A 25253-nucleotide genomic window follows, 5' to 3' on the forward strand; every position below is an offset into this window, starting at 1 on the left:
TATCCTATTTCTCTCCTCAAGCATCTTTTTACTGCCTAGCATGACCAGAGAAATCCATATGGTCTCTTTGCCCAAAAGAAAACTTATGGGTTACTGTATGGTGAGTCCACAGCTTGATTCTATGCTTGAAATCCCAAAACTTTGAGGTTCCTATTTCCATTTCTTGGAGTCTTATGGAGTTGAGTCTTATATGAGCTGCCATACTGAAGCAATCTTGTTACAGTCAAGCAGAGAAGAATGCATTTACAGAGGGATAGAAACAAGATCACATGAAGTGTTAGTACCTTTTTACAAAGTCTTGGTAAGACCACACTGGGAATAATAAAAAAGATGTTGAGATTCTGGAAAGAGTGCAGAGAAGAGCAACAAAGATGATTAGGGGCCTGGATGCTAAAATATATAAAGAACGGTTGCAGGAATTGGGTACATGTAGTTTACTGAAAAGAAGGACTAGAGGTGAGATGATAGCAGTGTTCCAATATTTAAGGGGCTGCCACAAAGAACAAGGGGGAGGGGATCAACCTATTTTCCAAAACACCAAATGGCAAGACCAAAAGGAATGGATGGAAACTAAATCAAGCAACCTAGAACTAAGGAGAAATTTCCTGACAATTCCGCCTCCAGAAGTCGTGGGTGCTCCATGACTGGAGTAAGTTTTAAGAAGAGATTGGACAACCATTTGTCCATAATGGCATAGGGTCTTCTGCTTGTATAGGGGGTTGGACAAAATGACCTTCAATTCTGTTATTCTGTTAAGTGAGCACAATTCTTTCAAAGGTTTAAAGCTGAATGCAGCTGTATTTTAGATATATTTTGGTGCAGAATTGTTGCAGCTCAAGCTTCTTAAATAATGGCTAGGTTTCTGTTCAGTCTACCTACTATTGTATACACAGCACTGACAATATGCCAACAAAGTTTTAGATGGGATACAACTCTCCTCCCTCAATCAGGAAAGAACCCATAGCAGAGAGGGCAACAGAGAAGGAGGGACTGCCAGTCAAGTATACAGAGATAAAGAAGCTGAGCATTCCCAACACAGCAAAAAGTTTCTGAATTTAGGATTAGGAGGCAAAATAAAATAAAATCAGTGGAAACATTTTGGTCCAGTGGTGTAAGGCATCTGACTAGAATGTGGGAGGCTGAGTTCTAGTCCCACTTTAGCCATAAAGTTGGCTGGGTGTCCTTCGGCCAGTCGCTCACTCTCAGCCCAACTCACCGCACAGGGTTGTTGTTGTGGGGATAATAGGAAGAGGAAGGTGTGCTGAATATGCTTGTTGCCTTATTTGTAATAAAGGTAAGAAATAAATAAAGTGCTAATTAGGACTGTCTTGTGCTTTGAAGGTTGCAATTTAGTTTTTTTTTTTATTAGCGATCAGGGGAAGCTTTCATCATAGCAAGCACTGCTTCAGTCAACTTATTATTTTACAGTTGCAGCACTATTGTGAACAGTGTGAACTGCAAGATTTATAAGGCCCTCCAAACTTTTCATAACTGATAAATATAATGACAGAATGTCTGTAAAGTTTTGCATGACCTTATCAGAAAAATGGACTTTTTGTGTCTACCTTGTGTGTCTTGTTTCCTTGAATAAGATATGAAATAGAGAGAACCTTCTGGAATTTCTTCTGGCAATTTCATCTGTATACCAATTTTCTTAAGTATGCCTAAAGGGTTTCAAGCTTTATTTCTCTTTTAAACTCGTAACCATGATTTGCTAGCTAGGAGGATCCTTTGCATATATACTTTTTATCTATCTGTAACCAATGCAGAAGTAAAAATTTTTGTGTTTCTCTTATTTTAGAATAAATAAATAAATAGTAACTTATACCTCTATTCTCCATTTCTTTTCTTAGTCTCTGATGTACTCTCCAGCTCATCTTCATCAATAACCAAATGTATTTGTTACTATGTAGTCATTCTTGCACTGTCATTTTTATAAGACCTCTTTCTATTTCTTATTTAACAAATGCTATTTTTTCTCAAATTTCATCACTGTAAGAACCATTACTGTTCCACTCACTAGCAACTGAGTGTTTTAACCCACCATTTTCTTTATAACAATAAACTCTCTTACTCTCTCTAACTTCAGATTTGGCTAATCATTACTCATACCAGAAAGAATTACATTGAGGCACAGGGCAAAAATCCATTGGATGTACTATACCTCTGGAAAAGATCCTTCAGTACAGTATTCATCAAGATATTATGCACGTAAGTTTTCATCTGAATATGAACCAAGAATACAGAGCAATATCTTCCATCATGTTATGAATTGGCTGCCAATTATTATTAGGCTGTGCTTCTGTCCTGGGGAAAAATTAAAGCGTTATAATTCTTGGCTCTCAAAAATTATTAAACCCATTCAGTTGCTTTTTCAACCAGATCTTTCTAGACCAGACATGTCAAACACAAGGCCCGGGGGCCAGATCCGGCCCACGAAGTGGTTTCATGTGGCCCGCGAATCCATCCTGGAAACAGTGAGGGAACGGCCCCCACTGCCTTGGCCCTGGCCCAGAGACCCTCCTTCTGCCAGAGACCCTCAGATCTGTCCCACTCCTGCCCAGGCCCTCATAGGCACCCTTGATGCGAAGGTTGTAGAGCTGGCCATGCCCACCCAGTAGGCCATACGCACTCTGGCCACGCCCACCCAGTAGGCCACGCCCACCCTGGCCATACCCACCCAGCCCCCTGAGGGCAACCGCAATGCTGATGCGGCCCTCAATGAAATTGAGTCTGACACCCCTGTTCTAGACTGACTAGTAAACAATTATAACTTAAAATGTCATACCTTAAATATTGAGTTTGCTGAGAGTTGTGGAATGCCTTTTGCCCATCATTTTTATCCCTCCAAAAATATATAAAGAGTTGTCTTAATTTAAAGGAATTCATTATTCATTATTGCTCAATTGCTTTTCAGACAGAATAGAATGACAGGGTTGGAAGGGACCCTGGAGCTCATCTAGTCCAACCCCCTGCTCAGACAGGAAACCCTATATCATTTCAGACAAATGGTTGTCCAATTTCTTCTTAAAAACTTCCAGTGTTGGAGCATTCACAACTTCTGGATGCAGATTGTTCCACTGGTTAATTGTTCTAACTGTCAGGAAATTTGTCCTTAGTTCTAGGTGCTTCTCTCCTTGATTATTCTTTTCAACCTTTGACAGGTGTTAGGTATTCTTGTAATTGAAACTGTCCTGAATACTGCAGGGGAATGGCTTTTGCCATCATCTAGCACAGGGGTAGGCAACCATGGCTGGCTCAGGAATTCTGGGAGTTGAAGTCCACGAGTCATAAAAGAGCTGACCTTGCCTATCCCTGATCTAGTACAAAGGTGGGGAAGTTATTGCCCTTTTATGACTTGTGGACTTCAACTACATACTGGCTCAGGAATTCTGGGAGTTGAAGTCCACAAGTCATAAAGGGGCCATGGTTCCCCACCTCTGATAAAAGTAGAATCAGAAATATCATTTTTGACATCCAGCAGGAATTATCACCATGAAGCATGAGCATAAGTCAATATTTATTTTCACTGAACTTTCCAACTACAAATATCTCTCTGTTTTAGTAAGAAGACATTATACACAGATTTTATTTAATTTGCTCTAGGATTTTTCTCAAGCTCTGACTATTAATACTGCTTTCTAAAGCAAAGAATCTGCTCTAGAAATGAAAATTACTTTAGCTCCAAATGGCTGCACTTGATAACAAGGCATTTATTCAAGGTCTCCGTCAAAATCAACACATCACCAGCATATATACTAAACAGCACCCGAGAAAAACCTCCTCTTTTTCTGCCTGTCATGACAGGCAGTTCTACAAATGTTGTAATAGTTGCTGCCAGAGGAGATGGTTTTGTCTGAAAAGAAAAGCTGGCACTTATGGATGTCTCAGATATCCAGCTGTCAAGAACCTCCCAGCCTTGTATTCATTTGTGGAGCCTTAGAGCTGGCCATTGCTGTCCCTGGTTAACAGGACTGTACACCCACCCGACCAAGCCCTGGTGAATGATCGAAGGGAAACATGGACACAGAATAGCTTAGTCACACTTTTAAATCGCTTTTGTGCACAGGAAGTTCCCAAAGCCATGTGGCTTTTTCCTATTTTAAGTTAACACAATATGTCATTTATACAGCAGGAAACTCAATAAGCAACCACTCTACATTTTGGAATACATAATGACAATGACTGAAGGGAGTTTTGCTCACCCAAAAGCTTGTTTGAAATAAAAGTGACAGCAGCAAGGCATGCTTAAAGATGGTCCTGCCTCTCCAGCCTTGAAATAAAAAAGCTGCTTGTCATTTTTAATGCGTTTTTTATGCATTTTATGCATTATGAACCGTTAGGCAGCACTTAAAAATAAACTATGATTTGTGTCATGCCTCATCAGCAATCAGAACAAATAGTGTTTTCCCCACCCGTAATTTATTTCCTCATTCCATGTCTTCTGCTTTCCTTTATAGTAGAGTAGCAGAGCTTTGTTACTGTTTGGTTACTGTTAAGTTTCTTGCAGAAGCCAGACATTCATATTCTCCCCTCTAGAAGACACCGCAAGGGCTCCTGAATGCAGCAGTACATAACCCTTTCCTACCTTCTAAGTTACGGAAGGAGAAATTATTTTTTTCAGAAGAATTTTTTTTGTAAGACTGCCATGGTAACATCGGATGCACCTTTTAATTAGCAAGGATAGGGTTATGTCTCCACTTCCTTTCTCTTCCACCTGTCATCCTTCTACAGTCTACACACAGTCCTCTCCCTCTGAACTGAACTTTGCCAAAATCCCTTGGAGGCATCAACATTTTAGAGATTATGCTATGAATGTCCTCCAATGTCTTTGTATCATTAACTCCTGCTCTGAATCACTGACACTCACTGACACCCAGCTCTTGCCTTCATTCTCCACCTGATTTCCTCTCTGCCTTCTGAAGAGGGGCTGGAAAAACAGGGCATGTGTCATCTCTTCAACTCTGTGTCTGGGAAAACCATATGAAAACCACCCACCCATCTGCATGTGTAGTAAACACTACAATTTACACTTGTAGCAGAAACCCTTGCTGAGCCTTCAGATATATAGATCACAATTTTCTTGTCAGTCCAATATTTGTAGGGTCAGGAGCTCATGGCCACCATGAAACCTATCTCATGTCATCCTGGACGCACCAGGACAGTGGTCACACTGATCTGGTTTTACAGCAATGTGATCTGGAATTGGGGGAGTTCTCTGTGGCTTTCCTGTAATGGTTAGTTTATGCCCTGGTAACCATGAGATTTTCTGGTACTGCACCTTTTCTGGTACAGGGAGATGGGATCTATTAGATAGCCCACCCCCAGCAACTGAGAGAGCTATATGGGTTCTAGAGGGAGCTGACGGTTATTCCCGATGATCTGCTGTCAAGTCTGACTGAAACCTTGGAGGTCACTTGGAGCGAATAGGTGGCTGAGGCAGATTGCACCCTGTGACCTCTAGAAAGACATATGTTACACATCTGCTCTGTGAACTATAATGGCTTCCAATCTGCTTGTGGGTCCAATTCAAAATGAATTTTGACCTTTAAAGCCCTACACATGGCATGAGATCAGGTTATCTTCCAGATTGTATCTGTCTGTCTCATCAGGTCTAGCAGAAGGGATATGCTGTGGGTCCCATCTGCTAAGAAATTCCATCTGACAGGACCCAGAATATGTACCTTTTCTGCTGTGATTCCTACCCTCTGGAACATCATTCCCCACAAAGTGAGGTTGGCCTCATTGGTGTTAGCTTTCCAGAAAGTTCTTTAAACGTGGTTTTCCCAGCAACCATGGGGATCCCATGGGGAGCTTACAAGGTAGTTTTTTGATATTAGGTGATGATGATGATGATGATGATGATGATGATGATGATGATGATGATTATTCCATAATCTTGGCTTGTTCGTACTCTTATTTTGATTTTATGTTTAGTGTTTTAAGATTTATGTTATTTTAATTGTTTTTGTGTTTCTACACCACCCAGAGTCATATTATATGAGATGGGCAGCCATATAAATTTGCTAAATAAATAAATATTAAGAGGTGATCTCATCTTAGTCCCTTTACCAGATGTAGCCATCTTTTACCAATGAAATGTTGTTTAGTCCTTTAATAAGCCATAAAGCTAAGATCACTCTTGAATTGAGCTCAGTTCCTGGCCATACAGGGATATGTACAAATAGCAACAATATGAGATCCTTCTTTCAGGATTTCTTTTTAATTTCCCAATCAAGCCTGGAGATTTTCTCAATGTTATTTGGCTTTCTGAGATCACACTGAAAGTAAAGTTTAATTCTAGGGCAGGGGAGAAGCGTGATGTTTTCAGAGTGATGTCATGAGTGTGTTTATGATCAGTACTTTGCAAGCATTTGTTGTGAGTTTTATCTTATTGAACATGTATTTGAGAAGATTTATGAAAACAGTATGGACAGAAATCCAATAAGGCTGATTTCAGGGTTTTGTCATGGAAGCAATCATTTAATTATCTTCAAGCCAAGATTAGCAAGTTCTTATGAAACATTTCTAGAAAATCTTTCCAGAAAGAAAGTAATGCAACCAAAATGACTATTCACTCTTGAAAGCACAAGGATTTGCTGAGTCCTTCGGGAGAAGGGCGGTATATAAATTTAATAAAAGATAAAGATAAAAAGATAAAAAGATAAAGGAACCCGCTGATGTGCTGAGTGCCTCTTTTTGACAAGTGGAAAACTATCACATAGAAAATCTCTATTAAGAGCCTGTTTTTCAGATTTGGCAGCTTTAAGATGTGTGGACTTCAACTCCCAGAATACCACAGCTAACACAATCTAGACAAAATCAAGCCTTATGAGAGTTTCATTTCTCTCAGCTGCTTCCAAATGACTGACATCAACTGTGCATGGAAATTAATCAGGGCCAATCAATCTATGGGGCTTTATTATCTTGAAGTAACAGCATGCCAGGAACAGGTCATTAGCAAACTATGGTGTCAGATGGTGGCTTCTTACTTAAATATGGTTTGGTACAACAAACCACAAGTAGACTATGCACAACATAGTTTTAGGTTATACAGGTGGTCCTCAACCATAATGGAGTCTGCCCATTATAATCGTAAATCATGAAGATCATAAAATATGACCAGCCCAACTTTATAATCTTTTTTGAAACAGTCATTAGTGAACACGGTGGTCGTAAAGTAGCCACCATGAATGAACACCATAGTCATTAAGTCAACCAATGGTTTGCTAAATACCCAGTTTTGCTGGAAATCAGAAATGAATGTCAGTTTTTAGCAAAACCAACATAGAATGTGGTCATGTGATTGTGGGACAACGCAAATGGCTGTAACTGTGTCACAGTAACCAAGCACTCAAAATTTGGTCATGTGACCATGGGGGGGGGCACCCACGACTGTCAGAACTTTGAATTTGGGTTGTAAATATCCCCCAAGTAGATCTATTGTAACTTTGAAGGGTCGCTAAGCCATTGGTCATAAGTGGAAGACTACCAGTATGCTAATAGAACCAGCATGTGAAAAGAGGATTTAACAATCATAATATAGCCTTGCAAATGCCAGCAAATGTATAGACTATTTTATTCCATTATTTTAAATTATTTGATTTACAGTATAAGGCAGGGGTAAATCAGTACAGATAAATCACTGTACTGATTTAAAATGAATTCTCGTGGTCTGTTAAACAAGCCATTCCTAGGCCATTTCAGGAATCTTTGATTTCAGACTGATAGAATTAAAAAGCACATCAGGAAGGGCAGAAATGAGAATGGAAAGACATGTTGAACTCTACCTCACTTTCCTAATACGAAGTTCATTTTTAAAAATATGCTATTGTAAAGAAATCAGGCTAGTTTGAATGTCCTTTTGATGGGGAAGAGGACATGACAGAAAGCTCAGATGTTTAGCATCATTTAGATTCAAATTCTTTGCTAGCTCAGTCACTAGCTGCACTTCCTTTCAGACTAATTCCTGGGAACTAATACTAAAAATGCCATCCCGTTTCCTTCAACATTATCCATTCTCCTCCTTCAGTTCTTAAACAGACCGATTTCCCTTTTTGCACTAAAATATCTCTAAATTCTCTAAATTCGGAGAAGACAATTGCTGCTATCAAATTTGCATTGCTCACATTCTGCCATGTTTCAGATATATTTCTCAATTGCTTGGTTAATCGTTTCTTGTTAGAATCTACCCACACATCTCTAATGAAAACAAATGCTTTCAGTGATTTACTGGCACAGAATGTGCTTTCAAAATGACCATAAAAACATAATTTCAAGTTGTTCAGCACTGCTCAGTATCTGCCATGAAATTTAGAGGAATTATCAGTATGTTATCAAAGCACCGGACACTTTGAAGTCCTCTTTATGCAAGACTGACACACTTAGATTATTGCCCGCTTCTGCCAGCCTGAAAGGGCAGAACTGAATTCAAACCTATTAGAACCACAATTGATTTCAAAAGAGGAAGACAGGCCTTTCCTATGCAATGTAATAAAGCACATGAAACCTCGCGTGCTTTGCATTCAACAGACTAAATTTCTCTGGTGAATTATTTCATTGACATAATAATGTAATGAGGCAAACTGAATCTCTGCATTTCCATCAATTTACGTTAGCTGCCTAAATGATGCCATTACACAGATTATGCAATTGACAACATTGCAATGATGCAAACACGATGTTGTAAAATTGTGAATGCTGCAATTTGTATGACATCATCACACAAACAACAGAAATTGTCACTGTGATATAATTTCTTGTTTAACAGATTTTTATGAAAATACACACACAGAGACACACAACACCATTACTTCATCAAAACAAGGTTTCACTATATTGTTAGAATAAAATGAAAGGAACCAAATTTTATTTTCTTTATATGCAAAAAAAGGACTGAATTTAATGTTGATTCCCAAGACATATGCATCTATAGTTAGAACTTCTCTTCACTTATAATCATCTTCCAGATTAAGGAGTCTCTTTTATGTTGCCCATTACGCTAAGTTTCTCCCTGAACTCAAGCATCCACTTTCTTTCCAATTGTGCAAAACAGATGGCATATCATGGGCAGGCATCTTCCATTCCAAATTTATTTTTTATTTATCTAAGGTAAAGGTAAAGGTTCCCCCGCACATGCATGCTAGTCATTTCCGACTCTAGGGGCTGGTGCTCATCTCCGTTTCAAAGCCGAAGAGCCAGCGCTTGTCTGAGAACGTCTCCGTGGTCATGTGGCCAGCATGACTAGACGCCAAAGGCGCACGGAACGCTGTTACCTTCCCACCGTAGCGGTCCCTATTTTTCTACTTGCATTTTTACGTTTTCAAACTGCTAGGTTGGCAGAAGCTGGGACGAGTAATAGGCGCTCACCCTGTTACACGGCACTCGGGATTCGACCCGCCAAACTGCCGACCATCTGATCGACAAGCTCAGCGTCCTAACCCACTGAGCCACCACGTCCCTGTATTTATTTATCTATGAATATATAAATAATTTCAGTCAAGGAAATTCAAACCTACTGTACACAAATATGCAGAAGAACAGCATCTATTTTCATAAGTCAATCCTGGATACCTACAAACACCAGCCCACCCTCAAAGATATATTCTTGTAATCCCCTATTAACCATAACAATGTGCTCTCCTGTAAGTTGAAATCTGATTTACTTGTGTTATAAACACCAAGTCCACTCAAGTATATCATTCTGTCTTTGCTATCTATCATGCCCTTTTTTATATATAGCTGATACTTCCCCTCACACAAATCCTTCTTTTTTTTTTTTTTGATGTTCTGGCAGATAGCGAACCACTTCATTTCTCACTTCATGGTTCGTAAAACATGTATCCCAACTTTTCCTTTCTCTTCTCTCTGTGTTAGAAGTAAATATGCTTGCTGTCAATGGCTGCACCAATAAACAGATAAAACTGCATGGACAAAACGCAGCATGCAATTATTACATGCTGCTTGACTTTAGCCTCTGAAACAGGTGCTTCTAGTCAGCTACGAGGTGTTCCCTAAGAGGATGGTTCCTTGCTACATCCCTGCCCCACAGAATAAAATGCTGTAATGATGGGACAACAACAACAACAAGTTGGAAGGTAACTTGGAGGTCTTCTAGTCCAACCCCCTGCTCAGGCAGGAAACCCTATACCATTTCAGACAAATGGCTGTCCAGTCTCTTCTTAAAAACTTCCAGTGTTGGAGCATTCACTGCTTCTGGAGGCAGGTTGTTGCACTGGTTAGTTGTTCTAACTGTCAGGAAGTTTCTCCTTAGTTCTAGGCTGCTTCTCTCCTTGACTAGTTTCCATCCATTGCTTCTTGTCCTGCCTTCAGGTGCTTTGGAGAACAGCTTAAGTCCCTCTTCTTTGTGGCAGCCCCTGAGATATTGGAACACTGCTATCATGTCACCCCTCACCCTTCTCTTCGTTAAACTACACATACCCAATTCCAGCAACCGTTCCTTATATGTTTTAGCCTCCAGTCCCCCAATCATCTTTGTTGCTCTTCTCTGTACTCTTTCTAGAGTCTCAACATCTTTTTTACATCGTGGTGACCAAAACTGGATGCGGTATTCCAAATGTGGCCTTACCAAGGCATTGTAAAGTGGTATTAATACTTCACATGATCTTGATTCTTTCCCTCTGTTAATGCAACCTAGCACTGTGTTGGCATTTTTGGCAGCTACAGCACACTGCTGGCTCATATTTAAGTGTTTGTCAACTAGGACTCTGAGATCCCTCTCACAGTTACTACTATTGAGCAAGGTACCACCTATACTATACCTGTGCATTTGGTTTTTCCTGCCTAAATGTAGAACCTTACTTTTTTTCACCACTGAATTTCATTTTGCTAGATAGCACCCAGTGTTCAAGTCTGTCAAGATTCCTGCCCGCTTGGTGTCATCTGCAAAGTTGATAGTTCCCCATCTATCCCCTCATCCAAATTATTGATGAAGATGTTGAAGAGCACTGGGCCAGAACAGAGCCCTGGGGCACCCCACTACTCACTTCCCTCCATGTAGATGCAGTTCCATTGAGGACCACACGCTGAGTAAAGCCGGTCAGCCTGCTACAAATCCATCTAGTGGTGATGCTGTCTAACCCACATTTTTCTATCTTATCAAGTAGTAGGTTGTGGTTTACTTTATCAAATGCCTTACTGAAGTCCAAAAAAATACTAATTTTGTCACGGGATCAAAGAATGCAGTAAGATTTGTCAGGCATGATCTGTTTTGACAAACCCATGTTGGTTTTTGGTAATGACTTTGTTTGCCTCTAGGTGTTCACTGATTCATTGCTTGATTATCTTTTCCAGAATCTTCCCAGGTATTGAGGTCAGGCTGATAGGTCTGTAAGGTTCATGCATCACTATAAGCCATAATATAATTTTTTATTTGGCTAGTGGGTTATTAAGTACACTCAAACTCTGGACAGCATACAGTACAGATAGTCTTTGACTTACAACTAATCACTTAATAATCATTTAAGTCATGAGAATCTCTAACTTGGGACTATTTATTACCTGGTTCCAAAGTTGATGGTCAGCCACCTGCCCAAGTCACATGACTGAACTTTGGGTGCTCAGAAACACAACTGCATTTGCAGCCATATGTAGCATTCCATGGTCACGTTTTTCCACTTTTACTTCTGTTTTTCAGAAAACCACTCTACAGCAAACCATGGCTTCATTTAACAGGTGCAGGTTTTGCTTAATGATTATGGTGCCCACTTTATAAATGCTGCAAAAAAGGTCAGAACAACCATCGTGACTCACAACTGTGATGGTCAAGCTTTATTATGGTAATAAGCTGAGAACTACCTGTATTTTACAAATGGAAAACTGTAAAAAAAATAGGCATCCAGAAAAAAGCTCCACAAGCTTGAAGTGGAAGCATATAATGCACAAGAAACCACATCTAATATAGCTTCCTTGGAAAAAGTAGGTTTTAAGAACTTTTTTGAAGGAGTTCTTGGGGCCTATCTAAAAGTCAATGAGGGGCAGGCGCTGCAAGATAAAAGCCACCTCCTGGGACCAATCAGGTAACACTGCCTAATCAATGGGACCCATAACATACCAACCCCACCCAATGATACAGGATGGACAGAAACTACAGAAGTTTCTCTCAGATAATCATGCCATGAAGGTTTGTATAGGAGATAACCAGCACCTTGAATTGCACTCAGAAGCCCACAGGGAACTAGTGCAGCTTATAAAGTAGAGAGTTACTTGAACTTAATTACCTATGCCAGGGGTGTCAAACTGCTGCCCTTTAGGCCGGACGCATCATGTGGAAGCCGCGCCCACCCCATTGCCGGCAATGGCAAAATTGTCCCAATACATCACGCAATGTCACATGACGTCGTGAGCTTGACATGTGTGGCCTATGCTGTTGCATTCTGGTTGAGCTGAATCTTCTAAGTGGCCTTCAAGAATTGTTCCGCGTAGAGTGTGTTGCAATGATCCACATGCAAGATAGATGCTTTTAACTTAGTGTAATCCTTAAAATAGTCTCCAATTATAGCTTAATGTTTTGCACAATCCAGGCTACTGCGATGGGTTCCACAATCATGGTTAAAAAAATTAGGTATGAGCATTATTATGCCATGTGGCTCCAGTCAATGACTTGATTGAGCAAGTTTTGTCTCATGGTTAAGACATCAGGCTAGAAACCAGGAGACTGTGAATTCAAGTTTAGCCTTAGCCATGAAAGCTGGGTGACCTTGGATCAGTCATTATCTCTCAGGCCAACTCATCTCCCAGGAGGAGGAAGGAGTACTAGATATGCTTGCTGCCTTGAGTTGTTTATTAAAATAATAAAGGCCGGATATAAATAAAATACAGTAAAACAAACAGATATTGTCTACTCATTGATATAACAGGGTTAAAACAACTTCTTCATATGTGTGTTTAGCACAATCAAAGGTAGCCAAGCTGAAAACTTCACAATGCAACAGGAACAGATCTGCACAATACTTGTACATTTTTGGCAGTTCAGGTGAATTATATCAAGTTGTAAATAAGAGTTTGTTTGCTTTACTATTGCAAAAATTATAGCTTAAGAAAAGTTCAAAAAAACATGTTGGGTTTTTTAAACAATTTCTTGATAGCTCTAAATAACAGATCATACAAAATACCAGAGTAGCCACAATGGTTCCTGATGTTTTCCTCCCGCTCCCCTTTTTCTTTCCTACATATTTTTTGGGACGAATTCCGCCTTTTCACACTGGAATTTGCAACTGGCCTGCCAATTTACTTTTAAGTAAACATGAAGGGGAACATTTACAAGTGCTGCTAGGGCTTGCTTCTAAATTGGCTCCTTGCATTTTTTTTAGAAAGCATGCTCTGGATATGGGTGCGGTTTCCTTGGTTTAACTTTTTAAATTATATCAGCCTTTCTATAGATAACCGGAACGACTCAGGCACTTTTGGAAAGAGGTGAATAACTTTTTTTATTCGCCTTTTTCCCATTCCATGCATGTTTCTCTGTCTCTATCATGACAATTTTCTTTCCAAATGAAAAAGCTCCAAAGGATGTCGTCTTCTTTTTTTCAGAGCCAGAGAAACTAAACTTAGGCTTTTTGTAAGCAGTTATAATACAAAGCACATTGTCTCACACGTAAAGACCTGAGCCAGTAACTCGTTAGATTTGAAATGTTCCCTATTGTGTTTCTGAAAGGCTCCAGTAAATTTCACAAGATCTGGACAGTAACTACATAGATACTGGGAAATGTAAGTAAATTTCACAAGATCTGCACAGTAAGTACATAGATTCTGGGAAATGTATTTTTCAAAAATGTACTGTTAAAGCTTATACACTATTTATCTAGATTTAAGACATATTTGCACATAGATGTTTACACCCTGGATATAACTGTCTACACATGACCAAAAAAATCTTTATTTCAAAAACACTAGAAGATCAAACTATTCCCCAGTTTACACATTTAAACTGGCAAATAATTAGTTCACTTCCTTTCTGGATTTCTCACTAAGTATCTCCTAAGTCTCTGTCTCTTTTTCATCCTCTCTGATTCCCTAAATGCTTACATAGTTCATTTGAGAATCTCAGGGAGTTGTTTTTAATAACCAACACAGGCAACAAGAAATAAATGTGAGAGATTATAATCAGCAAAACATGAAATTGTCTTAAGTGCATTTTGGGAAATCAGAATGGAATCAGAAAATGTAAGCAATATTGTAGTGGGCGCCTGAAACTACAATCAATGTAATTAAATACATTTTCTCAAGAAATATCACTACAGTGATCTATGTGGTACAGAGGTTAAAATGAGGGGTTTTTTTATAAAGGTTGTTGAAATAATGTTCTGCAAACTCATATAGATGGAAAAAACAAAACTGTGACAAGGATCTACATCTACCAGTGGATAAAATCTGTAACAGGGTATCTTGTTTTCTATAATTAGTATTCAGACTATTCTTGGCTGATTTAACAAACAAAAGCTAAGGAAGATCAGACCTGATAATGCTTGAATGGGATACCATCAAGAAATCCCAGAGCTCTATGCCAGTTTGGAAAGGTTTTGTTTTTTAAAAAAAAAATACTAATCCTACAAAAAGCAAATCATGTCCATATGGTTAGCAACTAAAATCCATGGATATGTCTGTATAGTCATTTGGAGTCAAACGTACAAGGATGACTACAATTACTATTACCACTATCTAAAGGGATTAGTCCAACTGATCTGCCCAAAGATAGATATGAGAAAATAAACAACAGAGCGGAACACGCCAGACCTGCCACACTGCGGTATGATCCTGTTTAGGTGTTCAACCAGTTCATTCAAGCAATTGTATGATCCTGGATATGCCTTATTTCAGACACAACTTATGACATTCCAAAGCATCCCTGCCAAGTGGAATCTGAAGCATTGCGCAGGCCTAGTAAGCATGATCAATCTTCACTGAGCAATGGGGGAAAAGGGAGTGCCCCAAGTATTTCCCTTAAAGTTGAAGCAAACTTTTGGAACATCTGCAAACTTCTGCGCTCCCCAGAGCACCTTGACAATGAGCTTCCGCTTATTTCTCAGTGGCCTCTCTTGGCTCTATTGTTTGAGCTCTCACGAGTTAAACTCACTGTTAAAGAAGGCAATACTAGGGATCAGAGCAGGCTTGGGAATTTTAGCATATGATTGGATTTCTCTGTGGTGAACTAGATGAAAGGAAACAGGGGGATGATTTGGGCTGCAAGCTGGCTGTTAAATCAAGCAGTGGAATACAAATCCACACTATTTACCTCTGGCATCTTGCTGCAATGGAACTTGGGAGGTATTGTGAAGATGGATAGCTCCCTTTGTCTTTGGAACTGACAAGAAAGTGCCCTTTGCATTTCTTCATCATGTAATGAGATGACTTAAATGCAGCCTCAGATGCTTCCTGTTGAACAAAACAATTCAACGCAAATAGGGAGGGAATACTCAAAGGCATGTTTAAAAACATATCATGTGTGCAAACAGCCAATCCCATGCCTGCTCCTTAGAAGTGAGATCAATTGAATTAATTGCAACATTGTCAACACTACTGATTTTTACTGCAGTGCCCTACAACTTGGATACCCACCAGAGAAATGAGATTCTCGTTAAAGGGAAGCTTAAACTGACAACTCCCAAGACCGGACAAATCAATGCAAAGCTAATACGCATGCATTTCGCCTATCATGCCATTGTAATTTGCATGATTAATTGAGCTACTTGGTTTTTGCATCTAGTGAGCCATTTCATTTTAGCATAACCTCTGAGGAAACCAATCTAACACTACATCAGAGGAACAGTGATAGAATGGATACTGCCCTGCACCTTTTTTTGAAATTCTGCTTAGACTATGAAATTTAGAAGGTAATCAGTTCATAACAAACAAACCCAGGAGGGGAAAAATAGAAATAATCAAGAAAAAATAATGGGAATCTAGTTGACCTTGAGCAAAAACATACAAACAGACAACTCACACACTGCAACACTATTAACAGATTGGAGAAGAAACAGTGAAGGACAGCAGAACCAGGATTTCATGGAATTCTGAAATGGGAGCAATTTTAGACAGTCTGATCCATATGATCATCTTTGAAAGCTCTGATGAGTTTTGTGTTATTATCACCCCTCCAAACAGCTTTCGTAAGTGAAAACCACTTTGAATGACAAAACCATCCTCTTCTAATGGTTGAGTTCCAAAACTCATATTCCTAGACTGGCACTGCAGATCATTATTCGGACAGATAAAGACCACCACACCAGCAGAGTTATTTAAATGTAGAAGATTTTCACCACTGACTTGGAACCAGGAGTCTGTGGTATCACAGATGGCTTCTTAACCATTCTAATCAATAAGTAAGCTGCTAATAAATAATAAGACATCATCATCATAGATCCCCAAATTTAACATGTGAATTTGTCTTTTAATTTCTTTCCAATAGTATTAAATTGCGAAACAGTTATAATTTAAACTCTACAGATAGTTGATTTCCCCCAAAAAATCTGGTAAATTAAATTCCAATGCATTTTTTACCTATCCAAGCAAACCTACTGCACTAACCAGCCTTCCCTATCCACATGTGTCAAATTCCTACAATTCCCTAGCCATATCAGATTGTGAGAAATTGTAGTTTTTGTCCATTGATAAGGATACAACATGTGTCCCTAATTTTATCCACAGTAGGAAATTTCATGCAAGGTTCACACCTAAGGCCTGTAAAATGCAAGACATCTTTAATCTGACATGTCTAGAGAATCTATAGATACATATTGCTCAAAACTGAGGGGGGAAAAACTTAACATCCAATCGCCCGGCCTTCAAGGTGATTTACAAGTCCAGTTAAGAGAATTTTTCAGGAAATCTGTCCATGTAATATGGATAGCCACACCTGTTGATCAAAAAAGGACTATGGCTGCTATAGATAGAAAAAGTTCAAAACTCAATTCCTAATAATTCTCCCTTTTAAAAGCCAGCTGATGGGGAAATCTCTCTCTGCTTGAGACTCATCACCATCATTTTAGCCATTTAGCCAGGATGAAGGTCTCTTTTGCACATTTCCAACCCACACAGTCCTGAGCTTTCTTTTGCGAATTGGGTCCGCAATACTTGCTGATGTCATTGATCCATCTTATTTTAGCTCTCTTTTGTGGATGCTTTTTATCAAATGGGATCTATTCTATGACCGCCTTGGTCCATCTGCCATCAGTTCTTCTTGCTATGTGACCAGCCCATTTCCATTTAAATTCTTTTACTGTCTTGATGATATTGTATACTTTTGTTTCTTCTCTAATCCATGTGCGGGTCTTCCTATCTTGTCCCGTAATGCCGAGCATGTACCCTTCCATGGCTCTTTGCACAAGCCTTTTTGAATCCCCCGAAAGATAAAATGTTCTGAAAAGTTCAACCTCCCCACTCCAGCTCCAGGATAAAGTCGGCTGAATTAACAGTGGATACTTAATACTTCCATTACTGAAGAAATGTTATGATGATTTTCATCCGGTTTAGAAGGGTTTTGTAAAAAGGCTGCCAGAGTCAAACATGCTATGAGAGGAAAGAGCCCCAGAAATTGGCTGATAGGCAGATCAGTAACTTTAATTGTTGCACCTCATGCCTCCCTCGTGTTTCTGATGTTCCAGCAGGCCCTGTGAAAGTGATGTATAAACCATATGATACTTTACAGTGGACTTGTAAAGTCCATTGTCCAACTCAAATTCAGGAAGGGAAAAGGGGGGGGGAAAGGGATGAAATGAATCCTTTCACATTTTAACTATAACTATTACCCTTCCTCCACTTGCTTACATCCTGTTTTCCATGATTATCACTCACGCTTATTGCCAGATCTTGCTACCCGTCCTCACTATATTGAATCTATCAGTTCTCTTCAAACAATGCAGCCTGAAGGACCCAAACAAGATGAAGTTGCAGACAACCTCAAATCATGGCTCTGCAATATCAATCTGAAGAATTTGATTGATTGGAATGAGTATGGCTTCAGAATAGCAATTGCGGGAAAAGTCTGTAGATAGTCCTGTACTTCTCTACTGCTTCCATCATATACACCAGACTAAATTAGGTCCATTAACTGAATAACAGAGTTGGAAGGGAGCTTGGAAGTCTTCTAATTCAACCCGCTGCTCAAGCAGGAAACGCTAAACCATTTCAATTGTCCAATCTGTTCTTAAAAACCTCCAATGCTGGAGCACCCACAACTTCTGGAGGCAAGTCATTCCACTGATTGTCAGGAGGTTTAACTCCTCAGAAAATCCTGAGAGGTCCACGAAATGATTCCTTGAGACATCTCTTTGGCTGCCACGGAAAGGTTTACGGAAAACCATCCATTCTCTTATTCACATTCAGAATGTAAGAAGCACATTATGGGGAAGATATTGTTACGTCCAGATCCAGAAGTGGGGAAGAGGAATGACACGATTGTGTGCGAATCCAATGAACTGTATGACGCTAGAGACTGTGAGGCTATAAGGCCAGGCTAGTTGGGGATAATGGGTGCAGATGTGAATTACTTACACGGTAACTTGCTTCTGACATGGTGAAATACTGCTGGGTATAATCATCAGACAGGACTTGGTTTACTCTCTTGTTCATGTTAGGCATATGGTGTTAGCCTACAATGTTGGGTTGAAAATATATTAACCAAGATGTTATGTCTTTAAGATGTTAATTGGCCAATGGGTGTGTAAGTGTTCTCATGGCCATAAGAGGAAGCTAGGAACATAGCTTCTTTCTCTCTCTGAATTCACTGATCTCTACTGTTACTGTTTTTGCTCTGTAACCTGAACTGTGTATTGACCTCTGGACTGGTAAGAAGACTTTGTATTTTGGATTGCTACTTGGATTGTTTATTTTTGACTGTGCATTTTTGTTCTTACACCACCTCAAAGTAAACTACTTTTTGCTTTTACAACTCAGTGTACCCTTTTGTTTGCTGTGTGACTCTAACTGCTCTCAGTACCCTTCCTTGTCTGTGCAACTCTTTGGTAGCACAAGGAGACTTCTGCACAACAAATTCCTTAACAGTTCATATCTTGCAATGCCCTCATTTCTGTTCTTTAAATTCGGGACTACGTCTCATTAGCATCCCCAAACTATAAGACTATCAATCCTTGAAAGTATTGAAAGATTTAAAAATGAAATACACATTTCCTGCCTCTCTTCTTTGCAGGGATACACATAATCAAAACTAACGCATTAGTATTCAGCTTTTCAATCCTTTGCAACCACTCTGGAACCTGTTCTACAAGGCAGTGAGAACACCATCTTTTTCTGATTAATCTCTCTTCTACTAACACCTCCTGTGTGTTGAGATCAATACATGAGGCCCCAGTCAATTCAAAATTACCTTTTTTCCTCTAGAGACCAAAATGGCCTTTCAAAGGGCATAAACAGATTTCATCTCTGGAAGCCCTTTTAATTGCCTGGGTGGGTCTCAGGTTTCAAGTATATTACAATATAAATCTGCTGGTCATCAGCAGGGAAAGTCAGCCTCCTCACTGCCCCCCTTCCAGTAAATAATTAAATGGTTTAGAGGAGGAAAAAGTCCCAAGGAGAATCAGTTTACTAAGTAGTTTTGTGGTTACAGTACAAGCAGTCCTTGATTTACAAAAGTTCGTTTAGTGACCATTCAAAGTTACAACATCACTGAAAAAGTGACGTATGACTGTTTTTTTCACACAACCATTGCAGCATCCCCCTGGACACAAGATCAAAATTCAGAAACTTGGCAACTGATTCATATTTATGACAGTTATTGTGTCCCAGGATCATGTGACCCACTTTTTCAACCTTCTGACAAGTCAATGGGGAAGCCAGATTCACTTAACAACTGCGTTACTAATTTAACAAGTGCAGTGATTTATTTAACAAATGGGGCAAAACTCACTTAACAAATATCTCACTTAGCAACAGAAATTTTGGGCTCACTTGTTGTCATAAGTCGAGGACTACCTGTACTAATAACTTTAGTATTATGTCAAAAGCACAAATCTTTACAAGTAGTCCTCAACTTACAACCACAATGGAGATCAGATCTATTATAAGTTGTTATGGTGGTCAGTTAAGTCAGACCTGATTTTACAACAGTCATTAAGTGAATCATTACTTATTAAGTAAATCCATGGTCATTAAGTAAACACTTAATGTGGTTGTAAGTGCAAACCTGTTCTTCCGAATAGGCGCTTTTTGCCTCAAACCAGCAAAAATAGTCAGAAATTGTGTTCCTGTAATCACAGGACAACACAATTAGTCATATATGCGTGTTGGTTACCAAGCACCCCTACTCCAAACACATCATTATGGGGATGCTGCAAACGTCATAAATGTGAGGAACAGTCAAAAGTGCAGGAACTGGACTTTTTTCACCACTGTGATAACTTGGAACTGTCATTAAATGAATGGATGTAAGCCAAATAAACCCAGTTACCTTGTAAGTTTTTCCATCATGGGGAAAAGCCTGAAACACACTTTGACAAAATTCTGTTAATAGTTTCTCATTCTGCAAATAATTTACTCTGTACTTTTGAAAGGAACGCCAAGATAGAGATCATCCTCAAGACAGGCCACAGTGGAGAAAGAAATCAAAAGTAATTGATTTGGCAAAATTTATGCATTCAGAAAGTAGAGTTAAGTGACAAAAACTTTAGCAGTGACTGAAGCCTCACTTTTCCAGAACCAGCTGCCTGGTTTCTTGGGGGGGGGGGGGAAGAATACAAAAAAACAACAGGCAGATGGTTATTCTCTCAGTGACAGCTGTTTTTCTAGTCAGAAGAACATCAAGAAAATCTGGAGTATTTCCTCCATCTGCTGGCCTTCTCCTGACCATCTGCAGCTTCTATTCCGATTCCTGTTTCGCTAGTAGAATTTCTGTAAACCAATCCAGAACTAGCACCAGCAAGTTGTTTATTTCACCTTTCTATTCCTATTCATTTTGTAACTCTCCCATGCATTATTTATTTTTATATGTAATTTTATTGTCTGCCCTTCCAAACCACGTTTACTCATGGCACCCTACAAAACATCTGCTAAACTACAATGCAATACCTTTTTTTTCCTTTATAACTGTGCACAAATGTGGACAATTATTTGATGCATTCTCCTACCTTCCTATTCTTCTCGAATTGAATCCTTACTACTGTATTTTCAAATGAAATAAATACTCAACTACATAAATTATCCTCTCCTTTCCTACAATCAAATAAACATTTTGAATTCCATCCTCAAATGAAGCCAACAGATGAGAGAAACTAGTAATTCTTTGGCAGGAAGCATTGTCCCAAGCCCACCTATAAGAGTCCTTAAGAATAATCACATATGAGCAAGTACATAAGACATCATGGACAGAATTAAAGTTAAAAAAAGTTAAGGAAATGATTGGTCCATTAGTGGGGGGAAGTGGCAAGAAGGTGACAAGCAACAGGGAGAAAGCAGAACTATTTAACTCGTTTTTTGCATCTGTCTTTACACAAAGGGAAAAAAACAGTCCAACTACCAAAACCAGAGCCATAAAAAACAGAATAGAAATGCAAGTTAAGATAGGCACCTGTCCAGCCTAGACGAGTTCAAATCACCAGGACCAGACGGATTACACCCCAAGGTTCTCAAGGAACTGGCAGACTGGCTTTTTGATCACTGGTAGACGTGATCTCAGAACTACTGAACTATATTTTTCAAAGGTCCTGGAGCACTGGGGAACTACCAGAGGACTGGAAGAGAGGTGATGTAGTTCCCATATTCAAAAAAGGGAAAAATATATATCCAGGAAACTACAGACCTATCAGCCTGACCTCAATACCTGGGAAGACTCTGGAAAAGATAATCAAACAACAAATCAGTGAACACTTTGATGCGAACAAAGTTATCACTAAAAGCCAACATGGGTTTGTCAAAAACAGATCATGCCAGACAAATCATATTGCATTCTTTGACCAAGTGACAAAACTAGTGGACCAGAGGAATGCTGTAGATGTAATTTACTTGGACTTCAGTAAGGCATTTGATAAAGTAGATCACAACCTACTACTTGATAAGATAGAAAAATGTGGGTTAGATAGCATCACCACCAGATGGATTCATAGCTGGCTGACAGGCCGTACTCAGTGTGTGGTCCTCAATGGAACTGCATCTACATGGAAGGAAGTGTGTAGTGGGGTACCCCAGGGCTCTGTTCTGGGCCCAGTGCTCTTCAACATCTTCATCAACGATTTGGATGAGGGGATAGATGGGGAACTCATCAAATTTGCAGACGACACCAAGCTGGCAGGAATAGCCAATACTCCAGAAGATAGGCTTAAGATACAGGAGGATCTGGACAGACTCGAACACTGGGCACTATCTAACAAAATGAAATTCAATTGTGAAAAAAGTAAGGTTCTACATTTAGGCAGGAAAAATCAAATGCACAGGTAAAAAAGATGTTGAAAGAGTACAGAGAAGAGCAACAAAGATGATTGGGGGACTGGAGGCTAAAACATATAGGGAACGTTTGCTGGAATTGGGTATGTGTAGTTTAATGAAGAGAAGGGTGAGGGGTGACATGATAGCATTCTTCCAATATCTCAGGGGCTGCCACAAAGTAGAGGGAGCCAAGCTATTCTCCAAAGCACCTGAAACCAGGACAAGAAGCAACGGATGGAAACTAGTCAAGGAGAGAAGCAACCTAGAACTAAGGAGAATGAAATTCTCAGAAAGGTGGGTAGAATTTAATCTTTGCCCAAAGCAGTACTCTGCTTTTTATCAATAGCCTATTTGTCTTTGTCAGTGTAGAACAACATTTCATCGTGATTAAGCCTCCAAAACCATATTTTATGTTTTTATGAGCAAGGAACATCTATCATTAAGCAATGTAATCATTAAGTGAATCACACTCAATTTTATGAACTTTTTGCCATTGTCATTAAGTGAATCATTACAATTGTTAAGCAAATCATATGGTTATTAAGTGCATCCAGCTTCCTCCATTGACTCTGCTTGTCAAACCCCTCCTAAGGAGGTCACAAATGGCATTCATGCGATCCCAGGATGCTACGATTGTTGTAAATATATCCCGGTTGCCCAGCACCTGAATTCTGATCATGTGACCACAGAGACACTGCAACAATTCATAAATGTGAGATCAGACAGCTATCTTTTTACAATGCTGTCGTAACTGCAAGCAGTCATTTGTATTAAATTGATACTCAGCATTTCAGGATACATTCATATTGTTCCCAGTCATTAATTTTTATATAGGAATTTCCCTTTGTATTTAGTATCAGTGTATCAATTAGTAATTATTATTTATTTAATGAATTAATTTCTTTCTGTAAAGCAAAAAGCAAAGATGCAAGTCATCTTCTCCATTCTCCATTTGTTTTTCTAAAACAAAAATGTCAACAAAGTCCACTCGTTTGTTAAAAAATCCTATGTAATTTTCAGTGTAGAAAATGAACATTAGATTAACTTTATTATTATAATCAATAACCGTATCTATGCACAATTTTAAGGAAATCTGAACTTGAAATTATAGAATTTTTTAAAACTAAAAAGGGGCATTATAAACATCTAAAATACCCTAAATAACCATAATTTATTAAATTACAAAACTAGTAAAACTTACTAGTTTTACTAGTTTTACACTAAAAACAAAACCCATAAAATTTTAATTTGGTTAAAATTGTAGGTTACTTAAGCAACAACTGTAGGATGATAAAGATAAATATATATGATGTTATTAACCAAGTGTTACTTAATATTGTAAATTATTAAAATGATACAAGGACCATGAGGATTAGAAACAGGGAAAACTGAACTATTTTGCAATGAAGAGCAGGGCTATGAAGCAAAATTTAATGATTCTCTAGGTATTCATCCCTGGAGGGAGAAATAAAATCAGTTCCTGTTTTGCTATATCTGGTTTGTTTCTGTTTTCTGTCTGGTTTGCTGTGATTAAATATACACAGTACATCAATTTAAGGAAAAGCGACCAAGCAAAGACATAGGCTGTTGATTCAAATTCCTCAAAAGGACATAGGAATAAACAATGTTGCATAAATGTGTCATTGCATCTCCCATCCAGAAGAGCTGAAGGTAAGTTATTGAGTCCAGCCAATGGCAAAACTCTTCTGTGTTGGACCTTAAATATCAGTACATTATTTACCTACTAACTGTCTCCTTAACATCTGTAAGTCATTATAGAATGTTTTAGGTCAAAGCTTAGCACATTTTGCAATTCTAAGTTGAGAATCAACTACTATACTACTATATTATTACTACTATATTATAGTAGCACTATATTATTTCTGACAAAGCTTTCTCACTGCCAGTGGATCAGATATTGCATGGAAAATCCCTAGAATCTTAAAAACCAGGCTTTATTTCAGTGAACCATGTGGGTATAAAGCGGAAAACATCTGACAAAACAAAGTCACAAACCTCTGCAACCTTCTGAATATTTTCTCCATCAGAGAAAAACCAACTACAAGTAGCTTTAAAGTAATATCTTAAGACCCAACTGGGGAGCTAAAGATTGTCTAGCAAAAGGAACCAGAGTGTATCTGGCATTTTTTATACTTGTTTCCCCCCACCTCTCTCTCTCTCTCTCTCTCTCTCTCTCTCTGTGTGTGTGTGTGTGTGTGTGTTGTATCAGTTACTCCTGGGTCTAATGTAAAAATGAGATCTACTCCAACTTAGTACAATTCCATACTTATTTATGGAAACTGAATTAACTCAAGGTAAGAATTTGCTTTAAAATTATACTTTATTTCTCTTTGGGGTTTTTTTCCCCTTTTGAATCAATTAAAATGAATATTTCATTGGAAGTCTGGGATATATTTGTGGACAGCTTCCACAAAGCTGCTCAGACTGAAAGCATTTGAATCATCAGCAGGCCTCTGACTTAAATCTCTTTCTTGCTCTCAAAGTTACTTCAAATCCCTACATAATAATAATATGTAAATAAAGTTAACGATACTTATATGTAAATTACACAAAGGACACTTATTGGTCCTTCCCATCTCAAAGTGAAGACTGGAGGCGTACGTCCTTTTCATCATATATCTTATTTGCAAACAGTGTTGGAGAGATTTTCCTCAGAATCAAGTGAATCAATCAAAGCTAATATTTTCACTGCATAGATCTAGCAGTTTATGCAGTGTTTTCTCTCTTTTTTTTTACTTTAATCTTGAGAAGGGGTGAATTAAAAGGAATTACTGACAAGCCCAATAAAACATGAAAACACTGGGAGATGTAGAACGTCCATTCAGATGATTAAGACAATA

General features: G+C 38.8%; 3 protein-coding genes across 3 annotated transcripts in view; all 3 read right to left on the minus strand.

Annotated features, from left to right (window-relative positions):
• Nucleotides 1-25253, minus strand: part of TSPAN4 (tetraspanin 4) — a gene marked incomplete at its 5' end in the record, with an annotated part of 735824 nt that overhangs the window by 583688 nt on the left and 126883 nt on the right. The gene's annotated exons all lie outside the window — the stretch shown is intronic.
• The window catches only part of CRACR2B (calcium release activated channel regulator 2B), a 794336-nt gene that overhangs the window by 480470 nt on the left and 288613 nt on the right, over nt 1-25253 (minus strand). The gene's annotated exons all lie outside the window — the stretch shown is intronic.
• Nucleotides 24552-25253, minus strand: part of PNPLA2 (patatin like domain 2, triacylglycerol lipase) — a 365554-nt gene continuing 364852 nt past the window's right edge. The window contains exon 10 of the transcript XR_014024546.1: nt 24552-24562. The gene's annotated coding sequence lies outside the window, so the exon portion shown is untranslated. The remainder of the gene's footprint in view (nt 24563-25253) is intronic.

The sequence above is a fragment of the Vipera berus genome, assembly GCF_964194415.1.
Source record: "Vipera berus genome assembly, chromosome: 1".
Taxonomy (NCBI): Eukaryota; Metazoa; Chordata; class Lepidosauria; order Squamata; family Viperidae; genus Vipera; species Vipera berus.